Source organism: Canis aureus, chromosome 1 (assembly GCF_053574225.1).
Source record: "Canis aureus isolate CA01 chromosome 1, VMU_Caureus_v.1.0, whole genome shotgun sequence".
NCBI classification, from domain to species: domain Eukaryota; kingdom Metazoa; phylum Chordata; class Mammalia; order Carnivora; family Canidae; genus Canis; species Canis aureus.
The window spans coordinates 30866796-30889131 of NC_135611.1; the positions used below are offsets into that span (position 1 = coordinate 30866796).

The 22336-nt window shown below is 39.9% G+C and overlaps 1 long non-coding RNA gene across 1 annotated transcript; it reads left to right on the forward strand.

Moving 5' to 3' along the window:
* Positions 1-3845: 3845 nt before the first annotated feature.
* On the forward strand, positions 3846-22132 carry LOC144282558 (uncharacterized). The gene is made up of 5 exons (XR_013351066.1): positions 3846-4078; positions 9167-9234; positions 10237-10387; positions 20190-20247; positions 20767-22132. It is a non-coding gene; the product is annotated as an uncharacterized LOC144282558 (long non-coding RNA).
* The last annotated feature ends 204 nt before the right edge of the window (positions 22133-22336 follow it).

Genomic DNA, 22336 nt, shown 5'->3' on the forward strand with positions numbered 1-22336 from the left:
TTTTTTGGTCTTACTGTAAAAGTTATACCTAGTCATAACACAAACTTTTAAGTTACTTGGGACTCTACATTTAAATACATTCATCTATCTGAAATAATTCAATTCTGTAAGCCACATATTGGTTTACCTATAGAAAAAAGTGATTAGAAGTTCATCAGTTTGTTTTCCTGAATAGTCAAATAAATATGCATGACAAATTCAGTCTATTAGAATATAACTGCAAGACATTTTATTGACTATGATCTATTGAACATTTTTATTCTATAGGGCATTTTACTATTAACAGAACTTAGAGATGTAGTTTAAAAAGTTATACATAACAGAGTCTTCGATTTCTCTTACTAAGCGAAGGCTACTCTATGCAAAGCTCTATAAAGGCACAATGTTGCTGTGAAAAGGTATTTTGTATTTTATTTTATTTTTTGAAGATTTTATTATTTACTGAAAGAGAGTGAGAGTTCACATGTGAGCGTAAGCAAGGGGAGGGCCAGAGGGACAGGGCCAGAGAGAATCCCAAGCAGACTCTGTGCTGAGCACAGAGCCTGACACGGGGCTCCATCCCACAACTCTAAGATCATGACCTGAGCCAAAATCAAGAGTTGGATGCCTAATCGACTGAACCACCAGGTGCCCCAGGCATTTTGTGTTTGAGATAGTGACTATCCTTCCCGTTTAGCAAATAGGAGCTACCCAGTAGACATTATCCTGCTTCCTCCAAACTTCAGGAAATTCTGTACAGGGCTTCTACCTCATTTCTCAGACATACACACATACCCCCCCCCCCCATACACACACACACACATGCACAGAGAAGGAGAGTAAAGCCCGTTAATCCTGATTAAGCTTGCACTGCTGTACCCCACATTATCTCTCTCAGGTCTTTCCCCAGGGCCTTGTCATCTTCTTGGTCAAGACCAGGCATGTCACAATCTGCATGACCCATCTTTTCACTTCTTTATGTAAATCATTTGAGTATATTCACTCTGTGACTCCCCTCTCCTTGACACCCTTCTGCTATTGGGAGAGCTGGTTAGCACAGGCCAACCAGACTCAAAAACTTATTCTCCAGGGAAATCCTGTGACTATGGTCGTTTGTTCATGACTCTCAAGTAAAGAACTCCAATCTACTACGTTCCCTTGACTCTATGTTCTCTTTGTCTCCGCATGAGGTAGGAAGGGGAGCCGGTACCCAGAACCTGGGCTCTGAAATCAGTCGGTAGGAGCCCTGCAGTTCTCATTGTGGTCAGTAGGGAGCCTCTGGGAAGCGAGGAAAGGAGGGCAAGCAGCCACGGGGCGGGGCACAGACCACCTTGTTTACAAAACATCAGAATTCTCTCACCTTGAGAAGTAAGATGCTGCTGAGGTTTGAGTTTAGAACATAGTGTCTTGTGTAATGAATCAAAGACAACTTTGTAACTTTGTACTGGTCCTGGAAGGTCCCGATTCTTGCCTTCCCCCACCTCCTTTTATCCTCAACATAGCGACCAATTATCCTTTAAATACTTAAATCCAAATGCGTCGCATCTGTGCTCAAAGCCTTGCACTGGCTTCCCATCTTATTTTGAGTAAAGCCAAAGGCTACGGGCGGCTACAGGCTCCTGCACGGCCTGGACCCTACTTACTCTGACCTCATCCGCGGCCTGCTCACACTGCAGGAGCCCATGCCATTCCTCAAACACACCAGACATGCTCCTGCCTGTTTTCATTCCAGTTCTTCACTCCTCCTTCCTCAGTATACATGTGCTGTGCCCTCATTTCTTAAGGTCTGTGTTCGACCCTGGCACTTCTGATTCATTTCACCCTGTTTTATTTTTCTCCACAGCTCTTGTCTCCACCTGACATACTATATATTGATTGTTAGCTGATTGTCACTCTTCCTCACTAGAATGTCAGTTCCAGAAGGGGAGAGACTCCGCCTGCTTTGTCCATTGCTTAATGCCCAGTACCTAGAACAATTCGGCATCTGTGATAGATATTCAGGAGGTTTTTTATAATATAAATGGATAAATGAATGAATACTCAAACACTAACAAATTACACAATTTAATTCTGTTTCATAAGCACAAATTGATTTCCAAGCATTTGGTATCCAAACAGGACAAGAAATAAATCAGTGAAAAAAAGCTGGAGAAAAATAGACATCCCTTGAGAATGATTGTGTGTAGAACCTTAAATATCTTTCAAAACTGAGTTGGTAACTAAGAGTGTTAAAGGATCCTAAAATTATTGCAATAATAAGTTGCAAGTCTAAAGAGATAGAGCTTTGTGTAAGTAGCAGGTGCTAATGCCAGGAATCTAGAGTGCTGATTGTTTTTTTCAGTTCAGGTAGTCTTCCCTGGAAAATCCATCTTACATATTAGTTAAGGTCAAGAATTCATACGACAAGCACAAATTTCAAACGTGCGCTCCCTTTGTCCCTATACTTGTCAGATGAAGTTCCTCAATTTTTGTTTCAGTAATACAATAGTCATAACTGTAGCATGAACATGACTTTGAGGATAGGTTTGGGGGGTGGGGAAGTGCAGAGATAGAACTGAAGGAACTATGTATCACAAGTAATAAAAAGAAATCAATTTCTAGTTCAGCAGTTGTGTCTGGTTCAGTGAGCACTTATTAATCACCTTCAGAGTATCAGGCACCACTCGAGGCACAGAGCAATCAGGACTGAATTAGAAATGAGGTGTTAAAATAGACACATAACCAGGTCATCATGTTATTGCGATGGGCTCAGTTCTGTGAAAGAGTCATACTGCATTCAACGAGAGGAGGAAATGTCCCCTGGTGCTCTGGACTGAAATGTCAGGTCCGAAGTTTTAGAGTTTTACTGGCCAAGTTTTTTGCTAAGAAAAGTACAGACTTTAGAATGAGATTAACTTGGGTCTGAATGTAGGTTTCATCAGTCACTCGCTGGGCAGCCTTGGGCAGGTTATTGAACTATTCTGAGCACAGGTTCCCCATCTTTAAAATGGGGATAATTGACACTCAACCATATCGGCAGAGAAGAGTACAGCATAAGGGTTGAGACTCTAGAGCTTGAGTGTCTGTGTTTAAATCCCAGTTCTGTAGCTAACTAGCTACGCACCTGCATAAGTTATTAGCATATTTATAGCTGTGAATCAGTTTACACATTTGTAAAATAGGAATGATGATACCTACTTCATGGTGATTCTTTAAATTAAATTAAACATTTTAAAGATTTATTTTATTTGTTTGAGAGAGATAGTAAGAGAGCACATATATGCCTGCACATAGAGAGAGAGAGAGTAGGGGGAGGGGCAGAGGGAGAGAATCTCAAGCAGACTCCCTCTAAGCATGGAGGGAGCTTGATCCCCGGACCCTGAGGTCATGACCTGAGCTGAAGCTAAGAGTTGGACGCTTAACTGACTGAGCCACCCTGGTGCCCCTAAATTAAATTACATTTTCATTAAGACTTTATGATTTTAGAGCAATTTTAGGTTCACAGCAAAACTGAGCAGAAAGTGCAAAGAGTTCCTCTTATATCCCTCCCTTTCACAGGTGCACAGCCTCCTCCACGGTCACCATCCCTCACCAGAATGGTACATTTGTCACAACTGCTGAACCTACACTGACATATCATAATCACTGCAAGTCTATAGTCTACCTTTGGGTTCACTCTTGGTGGTGTACATTCCATGGGTTTTGACAACTGTATAATCACATGTATCCATCATTAGGGTATCATGCCAAGTGTTTTCACTGCCCTAAAAAGCCCCTGTGCTTTGCCTCTTCATCCCTCTCCCTACTCCTCCTGGTAACCACTCATCACTTTACTGTCTCCATAGTTTAGCATGTTCTAGAATGTCATAATTGGAATGAAACAGTATGTAGCCTGTTCAGATTGGCTCCTTCCTCCTAGTAATATGCATTTAAGTTTCCTCCATATCTTTTCCTGGCTCAATAGCTCATGTCTCTTTAGCCCTGAAGAGCTGTCCATCTTCTGAATGCACTACAGTTCATTTATCCATTCACTTATTGAAAGACATCTGGGTTGCTTTTGAGGCTGAGCAGTTATGAACAAAGCTACTATAAATGTCAACGTGCAGGTTTTTGTTTGAACGTAAGTTTTCAACTCCTGTGGGTACCAAGAATGTGATTGATGAATTGTGTGATATGCCCTTCTTTTTATTCTTTATTTTTTAAGATTTATTTATTTATAAGAGACACAGGGAGCGATGCAGAGACATAGGAAGAAGGAGAAGCAGGCTCCTCGCAGGAAGCCCAATGTAGGACTCGATCACCAGATCCTGGAATCACTACCTGAGCCCAAGGCAGACGCTCAACCACTGAGCCACCCAGGTGCCTCGCCCTTCTTTTTAAGGAAAAAAAAAAAGAACATTTTGCCCTCTCTCTTCCCAGGGCTGGGCATTTATCATCAAATTTAGATCCATCCTCAAACTAACATATACATAGTTACAGTAGGGAGGAGTGAGAAATATCTTCCTCATTTTAAATATTTCTTCAGCTTAGCCCTGTCGCAGTAATTATAGCTGACTCTTTTAAATATCCTTATTTATATTCTTCCTTTCCTACAATAGCTGATTCCAAATGCCAAATCTCAGTTCATAATTCCCAGTTGAGGCTTATGTATGTCTTCTAGCATTTTAATGTTTAATTACCAAGGTAGTAAGTGATGCTGAACTATATTCTAGCCATCCAGAAAAGGTTTTATTGTAGGCTGACAGAGGATAACTAAAGTTATAGTGGGGATTATTTCATAATGTATAAAAATATCGAGCCACTATGCTATACACTTGAAACTAGTTTGATACTGTATGTCAGTTATGCTTCAAAAAATAAAGATCCCATATTATTTCTTTACAAAGTAAAAACAAGATTCTGTTGCACATAATATACTACCAGTTATGACTGCTGTGCCATGCTTCTTAAGAAATTGGTATATTGTATGTGTTTGAAATGATAAATTTCTAGTAAGCAGAATATTTGATAAACAAGAATACTGTTTTTCCCGTCATATTGGAAAACCAAGTTTAATGCCTACAACGCACAATAAAGTTGAAGCTGATAACATTGTGTCATTGGGGAGCTCCACTTCCTCATGAGAAAGGAAGCTCAGGAATTTTCTTGATTTAAAACACAGTGCATCTCTAGTGGCCTGGGATCTAGAAATTTCAAGTCAGATGAATTAGAGGCCGGTGTTTATTCCAGAAAATAAAATCACTTTGTTGAAAATGAGTATGAGCATTATGTATCAGGTCATCAAAGGAAGATTCCTCTGAAGGCAAGAACAACCTTCAACCAGATGTAAATATTCAGTTGTTAACAAAGGACTGTACACTTTTTCTTAGAGACAAATTATACCCCCATCCTAGTTCTTCTTCGTCCACCTGTGAACATTGACCAAGATCAATAACTGCACTCAGAGAAAAGGGTGCCAAGTCCTTGTGAATGGAAGGGCTTCCAAGAAGGTAGTAAGAAAACAGCAATTTAATGAGATATACTTACCTCACGGAACACCAAAACGTGGCAATTTATTCTTTCATTTATTATTTCTTTCACAAGTTTTGCTCTATTTTATTCTATTACTGAGATATAATTGACATATAACATTATATTTCAGAGTATGTCATAAAAATTTCAGGGTTTTTCAAGTTGTGCAAATATATAAAGCATATTGTATGTGAAACTGTATTTAAGCATATCTGGGACCCCTGGATGGCTCAGTGGTTGAGTGTCTGCCTTTGGCTCAGGTAGTGATTCCAGGGTCCTGGGATCGAGTCCCACATCGAGCTCCATGCATGGAGCCTGCTTCTCCTCCCTCTGCCTGTGTCTCTGCTTCTCTTTCCGTGTCTCTCATAAATAAATAAAATCTTAAAAAAAAAAAAAAGGAAAAGAGTGATTTGATAAACAAAAGTAAAGCAATCGCTCCCTTTGCAGTTACCCGTTTGGGCCTTCTCCCTGGTGCCAGATCGCCTGCAGGTGGCGGCAGAGTACAGCAGATTTCTACCGACACGTCAAACCAAGTTGAATAAAAATGGTGGGGTTTTTTTGTTTTTTTTTTGTTTTTTGGGTTTTTTTTTTTTTGACATGAAATAGGTAGTTACCTACACGGAGACATAAATTTTGGTTTGTTTATCTCTGCATTATTTTCATGATTTTAAAAAATTGCATCTTATATTATCAATAATCTGGCTCCTTTGCCAAATTTTAAGAGGAAGGAATTGTGAATGGTGAGGTTTTCCTGACAACTTCCTGTAGGTATCAGCTATTCACACTAACCTGCTTGCAATGCAAGCCAAAATTCAGGCTTCTTGAGGGCAAGCTCTGTTTCTTTGTATATTTCCCCAGCGTCTAGCTAAATAGAGCTAGAGACCAAGAAACCCTTGATTAACTTTTAAATGATGCAAAGAAAAGAAGTAGCACAGTTTGAAACTGAAAAGCCAGACAGGCGCCTGGTTGGCTCAGTCACACGTATAAGTGTCCCACTCTTGATTTCAGCTCAGGTCTTGATCTCAGGGTCATGACCTCAGGGTCTTTGGATCAGGCCCCACCTCAGGCTTCAGGCTCAGTGGGGAGACTGCTTCTCTCTCCCTCTCTCTCTCTCCTTCTCCCTCTTTCCCTCCTGCTCATGCTCACTTTCTCTCTTTCTTTCTCTCTCTCTCTCTCCCTCTCTTTCCCTAAAATAAGAAACAGATTTTTTAAAGAATTTTTTTAAAAACTGAAAAACCAAAAACCAAAACCAAAACAAAAACAAAAAACAAAAACAAAACAAAAAAAAAACCTGAAAAGCCAGGGGTTTTTGTGATTATCGAGACTGTAACAAAGTGAAATACAGAGGAAAGGTTACTTAGTGAATTTGATATAGGTATGTAGAATTTGTCATGAAAAATGTCCTTGACATGGTCATAGTCATGGTATTTTGTTTTAACGTGCTATTTTGTAGCAATGATGTTTTTTCAGCACTTCTTGAAGTCCACTTTCCAACCAGCAGAGCAAATCCAGAGACTGCATACATTTCACACAGTATACTCATGAGGGCTCAGTGAAGAGCCAATCTTCAATATTTAGTAGATTAATGAATGAATGAATGATAAACAACTAGAGAAAGTCTTACAATGTTAGTTTGAATTAGTTATAAGTCCAGGAACAAGTTGCCAAGCATCTGCCCTTATAGATTGTTATATATACTGATTGATTTATATTTCTAAAATTTTGTCTTATATTACCTAACGTGGCTTTCTCTATAGATCATTTTACCCCCAAATTACACATGCTCTACCCTCATACTTTCTCATAGGTCTTATCTTCTCCAAACGTCATATAATCAATGAGACTTTGGAAGAATTCAGGAGTACTTTTTAATACTTTTTTCCTGTGTATAAAAATTTCAGAGTTTCACAAATATGCAAACATACAAATGACACCATATAGGAAACACGACTTAAACATATTATGTCTGACCAAGTACATCTAGAAGAATCCATGACATATTCCTTTATGTTAAGCGTGTTCTCTTAACTCATTAAAGCCCTAAAGGATGATTTGTTGCTGGCTAGCTAGGGCAGGGGAGGGCGTGGGGTTAATCATTTTAAAAACTATGAATCAGTCTCTGGGCTCACATTAGCTGAGCTTTACTTTGTATAGCAACTTCAGATTTATACTGTATTCAGCAAATATGGATTGAGCTGCCTTCAAATATTAAATATCCTCTAGGATGGGACTTTAGGAAGCACTGGTGACCACCTGTGCCTCATGGTCACCCCGATTCAAAAATGAATGAGTAGATTAGTCCTGAAATTTGGGGTGGTTAGACATACAATAACAGAATGCATTATACTTGACATCCCATCAATTGTTTCAGCAAACATCCCACAATTGTTTCAGCAATTTCAGTGGGGCCACTGGGAGAGCCTTGATTGCTCCTGGAGGGCAATGTACCATAAGTGAGAAAAATGAAGAGGGTATTAAGCCATCTTGCCTTTAAATATAGCAACAGTACTCTTACTTTGGTGAATTTCAGCAAATTACTGAGGAATGGAGTCAAATTCAGATAGAACCATATAAGAGGATCTATAGAATATATTCTCCAGCCAAGATGCCTGGGTGGCTCAGTCAGTTAAGCATCTGCCTGTGGATCAGATCATGATCCCAGAGTCCTGGGATTGAGTCCTGCACTAGGCTCTCTGCTTAGCAGGGAGTCTGCTTCTCTGTGTACTCCTCCCCTCTGCTTGGATACACTCTCTCTTAAATAAATAAAATCATATATATATATATTCTCTAGCCAACTTTTCTCCCTCTCCATTTGCACCGCAGTCTTCTTCCTTACAGGCCTCTTGGGTTGTTTCTTGAGAATAATCCCACCCTCACACTGCCAGCTCCCTCAGCCTGTCCCTTTCCTCTGGTGTCAGTAAAGAGGCCCAGCCAGTAGGTCTCAGACTTGAAGTCTTCTCAGACATTTTGAGGATACTTGTTAAAGATGCAGAGGACTGGCCCCACCTTACACCTAAGAGCGGGAAGCTCTGGGATGGGGCTGGGAGTCTGCATTTTAAATAAGCCACAGGCTCAACTTCTAATGTGTAAGTAGTAGCTAGAGCAGTGACCTATTTTTTTTCATGTTCTCCATTCTTTTGTCAACTCCCCCTGGCAAAGGAAGGAATGGTTTACAGGGGTGCTTCTAAAATTTTATGGTGAACTGAATCACCTAAGGAATCTTGTTAAAATGCAGATTTTGATTCAGGTGGTGAGGGGTAGGGCCTGAGCATCTGTATTCCCAGTTCATACTGTCGCTGCTGCTCCACAGACCACATTTTGAGGAGCAAAAGTTTATGGCAGGAAATCTGTGACCTTTTATGGGATTCCCCTATTCTTCCACTGGGGAAAATCTCCTCCAATCTGATGGAACAGCGAAAATGTTCCTACTTGGGCTTACGGTGTAGGTTTGTTTGTCGAGCAATAAGCTCTGAAGGTGTAACATGTACTTGCAGCCCACTATTCTAATCGAGTCAAACCTACACCAAAACTAGCTATTATTTCACAATCTACTGTCAATAATGTATCACAGGATAATTAGGCATCACTGCTAGGCAGGCCACATAATTGATATAATTAATATTCCTTTTATACAAATCTGATCTTTAGATTTCCTCTTCTCATTCGATTATTCCCCTCTCAATGTTTTCACTCACAGGATGATGTGAATAAACTTAAATGGGAGGTTAGAAGATTTTTGCAAGCAAATATAAAGGTGTTTGAAAAGTAAGTCATTAAAGAGAAGAAGGTAAAGTCAGAAAAAGTAAAAAATCAAAACTTCCCAGATTCACAATTTTGTCCAGACAGCTTCTTCCCACTGTGCCCTTGAACAACACAGACATGTCCAGGATAAATGGTTAACTTGAAAATCCTCAGAAAGACAGGGAGTAAACAGATTTCGACACTTACTTCTGACAGCAAGCTGGAAAGGGACAGGGATTGACAAAAAGGATATTGTTGGTGAAAAACTCATGTAAAAAGAAACTTAGCCCAAGCATAGTTTATGTCTTACAGGGATGTTTAAGGTTCAGAGGTTAGAAAGGAGGAAAGTTAGAAACAAAGTTTCTAGGTTGGGTCAGGACCCACATTACTGCCAGGAAATGCTACTGCCAAGTAAAGCCCCAGAAAAACAAGAAAATGGTCATATTCATTTTATTTATAGTGTCTTCATTTTCACAATTGTTTCAGCAATCTATCCTAGCTAGCAGATTAGAACAAGAAGAAATGAATAGTTTATCCAGCTAAAGGGTAGCAGAATATGATTATATTGATTATTTTGAACTAAAGGCAATTGAGAAGCAGATACAGGAGAAGCTCTCTGCCCTCCCCCATTTGCCTAAAAGCAGGACATATATTTGTAGAGGTGTCCCCTCCCCACTCTACCAGGAAGGACATAAGCTAATCACCAAAGACAACTATAGACCCTTATCAATCCAGAGATAGGCACTAGAGGATCTACATACAAACTTTACTAACTAAACTTATCTTCCATTAGTTCACCTGTATATTTACCTTCCCAAAATTTGCTACTCTAGAAACTCAAAGTCCCTTCCCTTTGTCCTGACACTTCTCTGTATATTTATTGTTCTTTGGTTTAGATGCCAAATAAGCCCCAAGTTCTAACCATCCCTTTGAGTTACTCATCTCTGAGTGCTCCTATGTGGATACACATTGCACATGCTAATAAAAGTGTATTTGTTTTTCTCTTGTCAATCTATCTCTTGTTAGTTAGGACTCCTGGAGCACCTAACATGAGTAGAGGGAAAAGATGTTTTCCTCCCCTACACAGCTGACTACAGAGAAAATCAGCTCATGAATTTCAACCAATATAAGATATTCTCTTGGAGAAATGCAGTGAGAACTGTTACACTATAAAAGGGTAAGCTGGGATCCCTGGGTGGCGCAGCGGTTTGGCGCCTGCCTTTGGCCCAGGGTGCGATCCTGGAGACCCGGGATCGAATCCCATATCGGGCTTCCGGTGCATGGAGCCTGCTTCTCCCTCTGCCTATGTCTCTGCCTCTCTCTCTTTCTCTCTCTGTGACTATCATAAATAAATAAAAAAATAAAAAATAAAAAAAATAAAAGGGTAAGCTGAAATACACCAAAAGATAATAGCTCCAATGGCATTTTCATTCTGTTATTTGGAGCAGAAAGCTCAGTGAAAAGGAAATAGGAACAAAATCCTAGAAACAATAAGGAAATACAATAATTAATTAATTAATATTAATAATAAATTAATAATAAATACCTATTGTGATGGCAGGTATCCAGAATAAAAAGGTCATGTTTTCCAAAGGGCCAATCTTGCTCTAGACTGAGTTATTCGGCTGGTTTTTGGTCCCCTGTGTACAAATGCTAACATCTACAAGGTACTAGAAACCACTCGTTTAAGAGTGAAGATCTCATATTAGAGATCTTCTACAAGGTAGTCAGTGTCTAGATTTATTTCATCTTTTGTCACAAAAACATTCTTTAGAAGTGTCTACTTAAAATTAATACTTTAGTTGTATTTTTCCATTCCCTCTAATCACAATCAAGTTTCAAGATAAGAAAAATATTCTTTAAAGATTTATTTGAGAGAGAATGCAAGTGCTTGCATGCACACATATGAGTGGGAGGGGTGGGCAGAGGGAGAGACTCTCAAGCAGACTCCCCACTGAGTGTGGAGCCCAGCGGGGGGCTCCATCTCACGACTCATGAGATCATGACCTAAGCCAAAAGCGAATCAGGTGCTCAACCAACTGAGCCACCCTAGCACCCAAGACAAGAAAAATATTTTAAGAGGAATTTCCTGTTAGGTTGGTCAGCATGGTGTTTGAGCAGCTAAGTTTTGACAGAAACCAAGTTAGAGCATTGATATGCTTTCCCGTGGCAGCCCACCTCCCCCAGAGGGCCCCAAGCTATGTACATTTCACTGAGACTGTCAGGCTGCCCCAGCCCCGTCCCAAAAATCAATTCTGGTAGGACCCTCACCTCAAATCTGGTTGGGAACAGTCCTCTAGCTTCCTTCCGCCTATTTGGGCAGAGACCAACACTGCCCAATGGCTTTGAGGGTTTGCTAGAGCCCCAGCACCACTTTATGAAGAGAGTGCCTCCCTGGCTTTTCACAGGTCCTCTGTATCCCTGGAATTTCCAGGTGCCCACGGGGAATTGCAAATCTGTTGCATCCAAGTTTCTGCAGCCAGACTTGAACGTCACTTGATGGTGGTAGTTCCACTGGAGTTAAAGCTACCAGAAACACAGTTTATGGAGATGCACTGGCTGGATTTGAATCCACTTACTTACTCTCTGACAATAGGAAAGCTACAGATCCTTCCTCTGACTAGTGTTCTATCTATAAATTGAAGAATATATATATATAACATGTATATATGTATATAAACATGTAGCTACCATGAGGTGGGGGGAAAGTCTGATATGGATGCTATAGTAAGACTACCCTAGGATGAGGTGGGGCCCATTTATTTAAATCAGATTCAGCCAGGGAAGTGAGATCTGGCAAATTACACTACAGACAAGTATGCCTTCAAATGAGGAACTACAATCTTAGAAGGAGGTAATTAAGGTTCCTAACTGTACAACATTATTCAGAGGTCCCCCACCTCCTTCAATGAATTAGCATGCTGCCATAGATCCAGCCCTAAAGGTACACTGAAAGAGATGTGGCTAGGTTCTTCAAAATTGAATAGTATGCCAAGAAACTCAGTAACAATGATAAATGAAAGCATGATTTTCCTGTCTCTTCTGTACTTGGGTTCTGTACAGGCAAACCGAGTTATCCCACACAAGGATGCTTGCCCACAGGCAGGATTCAGGCAAAAGAAGGAACCCAATATAGTATGTGGCAGAAAACTGGAAACCAAAAGGGAGCTTACTTTGGACCAGTAGTTCTTAAACTTGGCTGCTTAAACTGGAAACATCTGGGGATTTTTAACTACCAACAGCAGGACGCAGGTGAACTGCTCTTAGGGGCAGGCGGGGAGGACTCATTTGTGATTTGGAGTGTCTGCCAATTTCTATGGTAGAAATACCAGATGGTGGCCAATTTTAAGCCATCAACATGATGAACAGGACCTTAGGCAGAGCCTTACAGCAAGGATGAGCCAGCTCCAGCACACAGCTAGGCCTCACCAGGGATTCTGTTTTAAACGGTGAGGGGGGAGGCCCAAGCAGAGGGTCACTGAAAACCAGCCCCAGGTCATGATCCTGGAGTCCCGGGATCAAGTCCCACATCGGGCTCCCTGCATGGAGCCTGTTCTCCCTCTGCCTGTGTCTCTGCCATTCTCTCTCTCTGTCTCTCATGAATAAATAAATAAATAATCTGAAAAAAAAAAAAAAAACAGCCCCAGGTGATTCCAACGTGCAGCCATGTTTGCGAACCACCGACCCAGTTCATGTGGCTTTCTCTCAGGCTGCTTCTGCTGGCACCTTCTTATCATCTGCTCTACAACTGTCCAGTCAGTACATCGTTCCCTTTAAAGTTTGTTGCCATTTTTTAATATTGTGCTTTGGGGAAGCTATTTCTGCTCTCCTGCCTTTGGCTGCTCAGTGGGAATATGGTGTTGATGGTCTCTAAAAGCAGTTGATTTGTTCAAAACCATGAGTTAAGTAATGTGTTCAAGGCAGATGGTGGAAAACAAGGTTGGAAACACTCTTCCTGACTGCAAGAGGCTTATCATCTGAATGGCAAGGGACAGGAGTGAGCCAGCAGCACCAGGAGGGTGTGAGAGAGAGCACAAAGAAGGCCATCAGTGCAGACGCCATTTATCTGCTAACCAGCATGTTCCCAAACCCCTTGTTGCATCCAGCAGAGTGATGAGGGACTAAATGCTCTTTTCCCCCAATGTAATGGCTCTGCCCAGGGAGAGAGATACAAGGCAAAATCAGCTGAAAGTTCCCCAAAAGGCTTTGCTTTTTCTGTTTATTGTTGTTGTTGTCATTTGTTTTTTGTTTTTTAAAAAAGGCATATCCGAAGCAGGTACAGCATCTTTGCCTACAACCTATCGTATTTCTATCTGGAGCCCAAGACAGCTGCTGGTGCTGCCACAACCCTTTTGTAACCATGAATTAAACAACAAGAGAATCCCAGGTGCACTCACTCTGGTATCTTTCTGTCATTAAACAAATACCAGAAGCTTCTGCTGTTTGTATACAGGCTTCTAAGTGAGATTTTCCCTGATTAGCAGCAGAATGCAATCCAAACTGCAAACCAGTACAGGTACACACCAAACTGGAAGATGGGGCATGCTTTGTAGGATGATTAACAGTTGAGCCAAATCATAGAGGATAAGGCAAATCAGTGATGGGGGAGGCAGGGGGAAGAGAGGGGGCCTAAGCAGAAGACCAATGTAAGCTGATACCTCCAGGCACAAGAGTGTGGCTGGTTTGGGCACACACAAGTAGAGAAGGTGACAGGAACATGGGGGTCCTTGTGAGGGTTTGAAGGAGCTCCGGCTGGAGGAACCAGCAGCATCCATTGCGGTAACTAAAGGAATGAGAAATTTATCCTAAAGATATACGTTAACTTTTGAAGAATTTTAGGCTAAGAAGGTATATGGTTAAATTTGTGTTCTAAAAAGATAATATTTATCTTTAATACAGGATGTTACTTCTAGGAATGTTCTTTATTCAATTTCTTAATTTATAGTAGGGAAAAAAAATTTAAACTTATTGGTGCCAGAAAAAAACATAACTGGCACCAATAAGACATGATAAATTATAATACTGACCTATGGTGGAATATTTTTGCAACTGTATTTTTAGGCAATGTATTATTATACTAGAGATATAATAACTAAAGAAAAATGCACAGAATAAAATTATATCCCACAAAAATCAATTTTTTAGGAAAAATGGAGGAAATACTAGAAAAAAATTATGAAATAATAATTACAATTCTTACTAGATAGTAGAGATAAACTGATGTTTATTTTCTTGTCAAATTTTTTCTTTTTCTAATTTTCTAATAAGAAATTTTCTTATCAGTGGGGGAAAAGTTTACCTAAAATATAGGAATGGCAACTGGAGAGGGCCAGGCTAGAAGCAGAGAAGTCAATGAGTTAGTATTTATTGTTCATTCGGTTTCTGAGTCTTTTGTCGGGTGATCAAGAGTTGGAAAACAGTATTCCAGGAAATGCTCTGAGCCTTGCTCTCTTCCCTCAATAACCTATTGGGGTCACCCAAGATTTCTTGATTTTCTGGAATCCCATCCTGTGTTTTGTACTTTCAAGGCTCCTAAGTGAATTTTGACTGTTCAGGCTTCTTTAGCTCTAGCTTTTCCTACACATTCTCACCCTCTTTAGAAGTAAGAATTCCTGTTTTGCCTATCCTCAGAAACAACATGATCACATGTTTGTGTTCACACTAGTCACAGTTTCTGCTCTTAGCACTGCTGGCACAACCTGCAACCCTGGAGAGAATGGTTTATATCATGGGACTCTGTGTTTCCAGTGAATGGTAACAATTGGGCTGATTTGGACTGCGTTGGGCCTCTGCTCAGAGCAGTTCATCAGTGGGCTGACATTTTAAAACTGAGTAGGACTATCACGTTTCTGCTCTCAGGGACTCCAATTGAGAAACACAGAGAGAGCCAGGCAGTTAGCAGCAGGAACTAAAGTTGAAGGGATGTGTAGCTGAAGCCCAAGCGGTAAAGCTATGGTCATGATAAGTCCTGAGAAAGCAGACACTCTGAGTGGGCAGATTCAATGAGGTAAGGAAGAAGTGTGCAGAGTAGAGGTTAAAAAGTGAGTTGTAGTGAGAGGTGAACAGAGCAAGCCCCCCGATAATAATCAACTCACCTAACAGAAAGGAATCAGAGTGAAGATTCAGAAATCCCAGCTGTTGAAGCTTGTAAAGTTCGTAAACATTGTTGCATTAACAGACTGGCTGATTTACTGTTTCTTGTTTTTCTAATTTTGGTTCATCTACCTATGTTCCATGTGTTTCCTTATAATAATAAACCTGCTGCCCCACCTTCCTTTGTACTTTGACTTACATTGTAAAGGTTTCTGTTTCTTGAAATCAGAAGGACTAAACTTGTATTGTGTTGATCCATTTACTTATTTATTGAATTACTTACTTCTTAATTCTTTCAATAGTCTAAGTAACATATTAAAATAGTGCCAGTATTCTATGCTCTAGGGACAAGAAGATAAGATATACAATACTTGCCCTTAATGATTATTCAGTGTTAGCCCTCACGGTGGTGATAGAACATAAATACGAGAGGTATGTAGAAGGATGTACTAGATATGACTGAATATGGGATGTAGGTAAGAGGAAATATAAGGAGTAGGCAGGGGAGAAGTTTTAAATTATGTTTCAAGCTTCTGCCTGGGTCATTGAGAGGCTCACAGTGCCATTCACCAAAATGAAGAATTCTAGAATAAAGAACGTTGAGTTTAAAGATATCCAGGTCTGAAAAAATTAAAAATGAAAATAATTAAATAAAGACTTTCAGGTCTGGGTATCCAATATGCAGCTGTGGAAAGAGATCATAATTCAAGATTAGGCTACATTAGAATCGATTTAGGACAAATACTATCAATAATATTTGTAGCTATGGCTTTTATAATGAGAGGAAGGCTGAGAACAGAATTCTGAGCAATAGTCAAGGGAAGGCCAGAGAAAGAGGTTTCTAGGAAGAAGACAAAGTAGGAGTGACCCAAGTAATAGGAGAACAGGAGAGTGATCTATTGTGGATGCCAAAGAGCAGATTACTTCAAACAGGAGGACATTATCAGCAGTGCAAATGTCTCAGAGATGGGGAGAAAGATATAAACAGAAACCTGCTCATTATATTTGTAGTATGGAAGTTACTGGTGCCCTAGATGAAAGGGCTTAGTAAGAGAATCACTAAGATGGCAATGAGCTGAGGATCAAGCACTAAGTATGAGTTCATTCATTCAGTAAGCTAGACCCTAACAAGTAGGGGAGAGACAGATTCTACCCAAGGGTGTAGTCAGGAATTATTAGAACCCGTACGGGGGAAAATTTAACTCTCAGATTCCAACTGAGTGTCCACACAGAACTGTTCCCTCTCTCTTCTTGGCTCTTCTTCATTTCTCCCAAGTCCATTGTGACCCTTGCATGAGCTCCTGGATCCAATCTCTTCTGCCTCTGCTCTTTCTGTGAGACTAGAAGAGAACCAACCACTCTTGCATATGTCCTATCTCTTAGGTCTTCCCAGCCATTCCACACCCAACTGTAGGGACATGCATGACATTTATCCAGGCCTTTAGAAGAGAATAAAGTGGAAATTATATAAGAATAAACTAAAAGCTGTGCTCAAAAGTGTGGTTTGGAAGAGGGGAGTGGATGTGGCCAAGATCAAGTTGCGGGCCTTTCACGTCAGACGTCCTTTGGGGTTCCCCACATCTGTTGGCCCATATTCACACATGACAAACATTTTCAAAGGACCAACTTATAAAAGGGAATAAAATATATTGTTAAATCTTTCCTAGTTTTTAAGATTCCCCTCTGCATCAGTGAGACACAATATCACCATCCCTTATACTACAGAAATTTTTAGATGAGATGCTTCAAAAGAATTCAAACTTTGGTGAGATTCTTTTTACTTTCCACGTGGGTGAAGAGAAGGCAGTGCCTGAAGCCTACCTTGGCTCCCCTGCCAGCAGAGTCAGAACTGGATGATTATTGGAGCCAAGTGCCTAAGAAAGTAGAAGGGGTGGGGCTCTGGGGCACAGGAGGGAGAAGCTCACCTTATGGAGGAGAATGAAAGGATTGAGAGCAGGTGCAGACACATTTGTAGATGTGGGACAGGATAAGCTAGAATTCTAGCTGATGGTTTCACTTTCTCAGTATATTACAAACTAGTAGAAGCATTAGCAGGAAAACTTGAGGAAATGTGTACTACCAGCAATAGCAGATCATATATTGGATCTTGAAGGTGGGGCAGGTCCTTATTATAAACTGTCTTATTTAGCCGCCATCTCAGTCTTCTGAAGTATGACTAACCCGTAAATATAAGTTTGCTAATAGAGGGCTTGGTCAGTATTTTAACTATTCTCAGCATTGCTAGGAAAATGGAAAATGCTACATTGCAATTTTCCACTGAATACCTATGGAAGTTGCATGAAAAGTTGTACAAATAGATGTGCTACTCTACATTTGATACAATCTCTCTATAAACAAATTTTACTAACCCAGTCATTTCCCAACATATTCCATAGAGACCATGGCTTCTAAAATTATAATTATATTAATGTCTGAGAAGCAATTGTAAAAATAATCTTTAAATGGTATAACTTAAAAGGATCTTTATACTTTGGTCTTCTGGTTCCTGATCATGAGACCAACTTGTGAAAGGACTTCAAGAGTACTGAGTTGCTAGGATTTATCAGATGCTGGAGGAAGGAGAAATATAAAGCCACCTAATTAAGGTCATGACTCTGAACTACTACATCAGAAGACCTCGAATTCTGTTCAAATGAATACATGCTAATGAGTGCAAGCAATGTATGAGCATTGTGCCAGGCTTCAGGGCTTTCATACAAAGATGATTCAATCACACTCAGTGCCCAAAAGGAGCTTGTACACAGAGGAACAAGAAAAACACACACACAGATAATATTGCACAGACTTTATGATGAAGGCAGCCTGGGAATGGGCCCTAAAGGGTGAGTAGGATTTCACAAGGTAAAGATGAGAAGGAAAGCACTTGAGATCCAGTGACCAACAAGGCACAGATGTCAAAGATATAAGGTATTTGAGGGAAGACTTAGAAGTCCAGTACAGGTAAAGCTGTGGTTTTCGGAATGTGGTTCCTGGACCATCAACCTCAACATCACCTGGGAACTTGTTAAAAATGCAAATTCTCAATTATAGAGTCTTGCATCTCAATTATTGAATCACCATATGCCCCAACAATTTCACACCTAGATATATATATTCCAAAATAATTAAGAAGACAAAAATTTGTACATGAACGTTTATAGCAGTATTGTTCATAATAGGCAAAGGGTAGAAACAACCCAAGTGTCTACCATTTGGATATAGGTAAATAAAATGTGTTGCATGCAGTGAAATATTTTACCATAAAATAAACAAAATACTAAAATATATTACAACATGGATGAACCTTAAAAATAGTGTTAAGTGAAAGAAGCCAGTCACAAAAGACCACATACTGTATGATTCCATTTCTATGAAATGTCTGAAAGAGGCAAATTCATAGAGACAGAAATTAGATTAGTGGTTTCTAGAGACTGGGATGAGGAGGGAATGAGAAGTGTCTGCTAATGGGCTTCTTTTAGGGTGATGAAAATGTTCTAGAAGTAGTAGCAATGGTTGTGAAACTTTGTGAATATACCATAAACCATTGAATTGTGTACTTTAAAAGGATTACTATTGTATGTGGATTATGTCTCAAATTTTAAAAAAAGGAAAAATTCTCAGGTTTCACTCCAGTCCTACTGAATCTGAAACCCTTGTGCTAGAACCCAGTTACCTGTGCTTTAACCAGCCTTCTGGGTGATTCTAATATACACCATGTGTGAGAACCACCTTAAGGCACTGGATCTCAGTCTGGGCAGGACATTATTATCATCTGGAGAACTTTAACAGATATCCATTTCAAAAAAAAAAAAAAAAGATATCCATTTCCCAGGGCCCACACCTAGAGATTCTGGTTAATGGGGCCAGGGAATCAGTGTTTTTTGAAAGCTACTCATGTGACTCTCCTGTGCATCACAGTTGAGAACCTCTGGCCTGGCACCCAAGGCATGTGTAGGTGGATTAATGAGTGATGGTGCAGGAGGATACTGGAGAGGCGAGGACCTCGCTGTAGAGGACCTTGGAAAACAACCTTGAGGAAAGGAGATAGGCATGTGAAGATTATTCTGGCAATAGTGAGTGGAAGAATGGGTGCATGTAGGCACTGACAGCTGTGAGATCAGTTAGGAAATTTGGATAAGCATGAGGAGTCAAGGGCAGAAAGCAGAAACATTGTGGTAGGAATGAAAAGGAAGGGAAGTAAGGAAAAAACACATGGGGATAGATCTACTGACTATGAAAACTAACAAGATGTAAGATGGGGAAGGGGAGAAAGGAGTCAAAGTTGTTTTCAGAGTTTTAAATGTAGATGATTGGATAAAGATAATGCCATTAAAACAAATATGGAGATCAAGCATTTTTGCTGGTGCTTTTTGGTGTGGAGGAACAGAAAGTGCAGGATGAGGGGAAAAGGTAGAAGAGCAGAGTTGAATGAAGATAAAGATAAGGAGCAGAAATAATCCATTATGCACTGATCTTAAAAAAAAAATACAATGATTCCAAGAGCAAATCTGTTTCCACTGTATGTTTCCAAAATGAGTGTTGCAAATATATTCAATCCTTGGAAATTTTATTAGTTTCATATTGTTGCCATAACCAATTACCTCATATTTGGCAGCTTAGAAACAACACAACTATACTACCGTACAGTGCTGTAGGTCAGGTGTCTGACATGAGTCTCACTGGGGTTAAAGTGTTGGCCAGACTGCATTCCCATCTGGAAGATCTAGGAGAGAATCTATTCGCTTGCCTTTTCCATCTGCTAGAGACTGCCTATATTTCATGGCTGGTGAGCCCTTCCTCCAGTTGCAAAGCAAGCACTGATGAGTTGAGTTTTTTATGCTGCATCACTCTGAGCTCCTCTTTTGCCTCCCTCTTTCACTTTAAAGGACCCTTGTGGTTACATTGGACCTACCCAGATACTCCAGGAACATCTTCCTATTTAAGGTCAGCTAATGAACAACCTAATTCCAATTACAACCTTCATTCTTGTTTGCCATGTGATATAATATATTCACAGGTTCTGGGGCTTAGGATATGGACATCTTTGGAGAGCATGATTGCTATATTATATATTACTACTATACAGCCATTTCCTACTGCTACATTCCTCCTAATACAAATTTAATTTATAACTTCCAAGTCTGTTCTAGTATTTTATGATATACCTAAGATTTTTTTCCTTTTTACAGAGTCCTTACTCTATAATACTGGAACTAACAACCACAAGCCAGATAAGAGTGGGGGATGTCAATAGCTCATAGTTCAATATAAAAGAATAATATTAAGAGTGTACCAGCAAATTGCTAAGAGTCTTTTCTATTGTTATAAAAGTCAAGAAGCTTCTTAATCACCCCCACCACATCCTTCTATTCTATTTATGAGACTGGTATTTGTTTGCTAGGACTGTAGTAACAAAGTGACACAGATGGGGTGCTTAAACAACAGAATTTTATTTTCTCACAGTTCTGGAGGCTGGAAGTCTGAGATCAAGGTGTCTGTGGAGTTGGTTTCTTATGAGGTCAACAGGGGAAGCTCCGTGACAGGCTTCGCTCCTTGGCTGGTAAATTGTCAGTCACTTTATCTGTGTCTTCACATCATCTTCCCTCTGTACGTGTTTGTGTCCAAATTTACTCTGATAAGGACAACAGCCATGTTGGATGAGGGCATAACTAATGGCCTCATTTTAATTTAATTACCTCTTTAAAGACTCTATCTCCAAATACAGTTATATTCTGAGGTGTGAAGGGTTAGGACTTCAATATGTGTATTTTTGAAGGAAACAGAATTCAACCTATAATGTAATACTTATGTTATAGTATTGTAATATAGCCATATTACCAAACGAATCTCACATGCCTCCTCTGATTGTTGGTGGTTGCCTCAGGACATCTTTTGGAAAGGATGCTGAGGGTATATCTGGGTTGGGTTGGAGAGAAGTAGGTACAACTAGCAAACTAGCAATGTCTGCCACACATGCTGGCTGGCGGAGTGGCAAGTAGCCTGCCATGGATGTGCAAACCTTCTCATTGATTCAATTACCACATAGGGTAAGAGATTCTTTTACTAAGTACAGAGTAGACTACCAGCCAGGAAGAATAATATTGGATGCTGATGTTCTGATCCAGCAGTTACATTATAACTTAGAACTTATTATCCTGCCTCCACTAGAAGTTTTGAATATCATTATTCATACTCCATGGTTCCCAGACTGACCAGTGCCTAAATATGTGAGTGATAGAGAAACTGCCTGAGGAATCCAAGCTATTGACAAGCCACTAATATGAATTACCCATTTGTAAAGTATGCCTTTTATAGGGAAATGAGTCATTAGGGAAGGTAGCCATTACTTTATTTTGACTCTACTACACATAACATGAATTCACTTCAAGATAATACATTTAGATATTGTTCACAAGAACAAAAGAGTTGGTTAGAAAACTGTAGGAACCTGAGTTGTTACTCCAGTATGCCATACAAATATTATTTTCCATGCTCATGTTTGTAAATGATAAAAGTTGAGAATCACTACCCTGAGTTAATCACCCAAGTCCTTTGAGAATGCACCATTCATTCTCCTGGTCAACTATCTCAGGGATTTTAAGGAATATTAGCAATATTTTGCTCCCCATTAGTGTTCACAGTCCCTTACTCCTAGCCCATCATATTTTTCTAACTCCTTTAATTAAGAAAAATTTCAAATATACAGAAAAATCAAAAGCTTGGGGTATGGGCATGGGTGAAATACATGATGGGGATTAAGGAGCACACCTGTTATGATGAGCACTCCGTGATATATAGAAGTGTTGAGTCACTGTATTGTACATCTGAAACTAACATAACACTGTATAATAACTAACTGGAACTAAAATAAAAACTTAAAGAAAAAACTACGGCAACCTGATATTGATTTCATGGAAAGTGACAAAACATCATTAGCCAAGGAGTAATATGACCTTAATAAGATTAGCCCTGTGGAAAAAATAATATATGGGATATAGGTCCCTACAATGTTTTAGTGTGCTTACGGATGATC